This window comes from Myotis lucifugus, unplaced genomic scaffold (assembly GCF_000147115.1).
Source record: "Myotis lucifugus unplaced genomic scaffold, Myoluc2.0 scaffold_157, whole genome shotgun sequence".
In the NCBI taxonomy this organism is placed as follows: domain Eukaryota; kingdom Metazoa; phylum Chordata; class Mammalia; order Chiroptera; family Vespertilionidae; genus Myotis; species Myotis lucifugus.
In genome coordinates, this window is record NW_005871205.1 from 742637 (window position 1) to 745647 (window position 3011).

Sequence of the window (3011 nt, forward strand, 5' to 3'; positions counted from 1 at the left end):
TGGGGATGGGTCTCCTGGCTCTCCCCTGGGGGGTTCAAGGGTGACATTGTGCCCCATTTCCTGAGGGGAAGTCCCTCAGGCTGCTATAACAAAAATACCACAGACTAGATGGCTTATAAACAGCAGAAATGTATTTCTCACAGTTCTGAAGGCTGAGAAGTTCAAGATCAAGGTGCCAGCAGATTTGGCATCTGATGATGACCTACTTCCTGGTTCAGAGATGGCCATCTTCCTGCTGTGTTTTCACGTGGTGGAAGGGGCCAGGCAGCTCTCAAGTCTTTTCCCCAGAGCACTCATCCCATTCACTGGGGCCGCACCCTCATGACCTAGCCACCTCCCGAGGCCCGTCTTCAAATACCATCACATTGGGATTAGGTTTCAGCATGTGAATTTTGGAGACCCACAAACGTTTAGTCCATAGCAGGGGGCAATGCTTTTATCCCCCGTACAAAAGAGATAGGAAGTGAGTGACCCGAGGTCCTCTAGACCGTAAGTGGTAGAGCCAGGATTCCTATCCAGGAAGTCTGGCTACAAAGTTGGGGTCATGAACACACACACACACACACACTTTAAGTTCTCATAGATAGGACCATGTTGCACATTCCCTCTGTAGTGCCTGAGCATCTTTCCTTTTTTAAAATTTTATTTTCAGGTGACATTTTGTAAATCTAATGACAAATGTTCATTGTAGGAGAATTTGAAAATATAGAAAAGTTTTTTAAAAAATCCCCCCACAACCCCTCTGGCCACTGTTAGCTCCTGAACCTCGTACGTTGCTTTTTCATGCACATACAGTAAAATTCACTGTTTTGTGTGTGTACAGTTCATGAGCTTTGATGGCCAGTAGTTTGTACGGCTCTTCCCGTGGGTGTCCATCCCACCCAGTCCCAAACGTGTGAGAGCTGCAGGGGAATGGGGGCAGCTGCAGTTCATGTGGGGGTGGGGGTTCCCCGGATGATTCACCACAGGAGGGAGATGGTCATCCTGCTCCTTGTTGACTCAGGTCAGGCTTTTTGGAGGGGGCAGCGGGGCAGGGAAAACCCTCTCTGTTTGTGGCCTGGTATCCTGGGCGCCTGGGTCCCTGGCCCCCTGCAGCGAGGCCTGCTGGAGCCTGCGCGTGTCACACCAGCACCTGCTCTGGGAGGTATGTGCTGACTCCCCAGCTCCCAGGCACAGACTATTTTTGGCTGCAGTGACTGTTCACTACAGTCATGACAACAAAAACTCTCCCTGCCTCGTCCTTCCCTGGGACACTGCACAAGGGGCCAGGGCTGCCGGGGACCCTGGGCTCCGGCCCCTCACCATGCATTGCCTGTGGAGCTGGGTGACGGCCAAGGCTTCGAGGGGCACGGCCCCACCGCCCGTGGTGCTACGAGAAGCACGAGGCCTGGACCAGCCTGGGCCCGAGGGCTGCGAGGTAGGCTCCGGGGGCTGGGATCAGGCAGCTTTCCTGTGAGCACCTGGAACGGGTGTTGTCTGCGCCCCCGAGTCTTTGCTTTGCTAACCATAGAACACGCCTGGGGGAATCTGCATGTTGGCGTAGAATGTGACTTCCATTTCATTATTTCATCCCCTGTCTTGTGGTCAAGCAGCTGAGGAACTGGCAGAATCTTCCTGAAGTAGATCTCCCCCATCCTTCTAGTGAATATTTTTTTGGCCTGTTCTTGCTTTTGGTTTGAAGAGGGCATACATTTGCTGGGAGCTACTCCTTCTGCAGGAGCTTAAGAAACTGAGGTTGTACAGGCGGGCCCAGCCCTGCCTCTCAGGGCTTCTGGTCAACCAGGCCAGGGAGCCCAAACCGTGTAGAGGCATGAGCACTAACTTCAGAGTTACACAGACCAGGGCCCCGTCCAGGCACCATCGCTCACTGGCTGCACCTTAAGTGAGTGACTTAATCTCTCTGAACCTCACTTTCCTCAGCTCTCACTTTCCTTAGCTACCAAGCCGTGTGCCCAGGCCACTTCGTGGGTTGCGATAGTACCGGTGGTTGTTATTTTTATAGTCAGGCTGGTTGTGAAAAGAGGAAGTATGTCAAGAAGCAGAGTAAGAGTCAGGGTGCCACAGCCCTGGGTGGGCCTTGGTCGTGTCTCAGAACCTGGGTGTTTGGGTGTAGCTGGTGATGCGGGGTTTGCTTCTTCTTTTCAAAAAGAAGAAAAGTGTGTGCTGTCACCCACGTGGGCATGGGTAGGGGTAGGCAAGGCCGTGGAGATGAGGATTGCTGCCCACCTGCCACCTTTTGAGTCACCAACACATTAGGGACGTGCCAGGCGCTGGGTGGAGCCACGAGCCCAGAACGCCATTGCGTCTGAATCCCACAGCGCTCTGGGCCCACGTGGCTTGGCATCCCTGGGACCAGCGCCTTTGGAGGTGATTCTCAGGGCAGACCTCGGGAGGTCTTCCCCTTGGCTCACCTGTCCGAGCAGCTCAGGAAACGTGGCAGAATAAAACCTTCCTCTGTGGATAAGGAATGCCCACTCTGGGGGACGGTGAGCTCTCCAGGGGTAGGATGTATCCTGGTGCTGGTCACTGGCAGGGCCTGGTTCTGGCGCTATTGTTCTGGGTGACCAGGCAGGTCCCCTCCCTCTCGGGACCTCCGTGTCCTCCTCTGTAAAATGAGTATTGGACTCGACTGTCTCTGAGGTCTCCTCGAACTCTGCCTTTGACCTTGGCAGAGGAAGGGTTTCTCCCCTGTTAGCTCAAGAATATCCATTGGCCCCTTTCATGCCCTTAGACCAGGGGTCCTCAAACTACAGCCAGCGGGCCACATGCGGCCCGCCGAAAACATTTATTCGGCCCGCCGGGTGTTTTTGCCGCCGCTGCCTGTCCTGCTTAGCAGCTGACTCGTCCCGGGACCGCAGTGAGCAGGGGGGGCAAGTCTGAGGTAGCGTGAACTGGCCCCAGTCTAAAAAGCTTGACGACCTCTGCCTTAGACCCTAGAGACTCTAGCGATGAACACTCTGGACTGTGTCCTGCCCAAACACTCAGAGCTCAAATGGGCTCCCATTGCTGCT

At 54.6% G+C, this 3011-nt stretch overlaps 1 protein-coding gene across 1 annotated transcript in view; it reads left to right on the forward strand.

Moving 5' to 3' along the window:
- Window positions 1–1396: 1396 nt before the first annotated feature.
- KSR1 (kinase suppressor of ras 1) overlaps window positions 1397–3011 on the forward strand; it is a 43159-nt gene continuing 41544 nt past the window's right edge. Inside the window, exon 1 of the mRNA XM_006095503.3 lies at window positions 1397–1417. The gene's annotated coding sequence lies outside the window, so the exon portion shown is untranslated. The remainder of the gene's footprint in view (window positions 1418–3011) is intronic.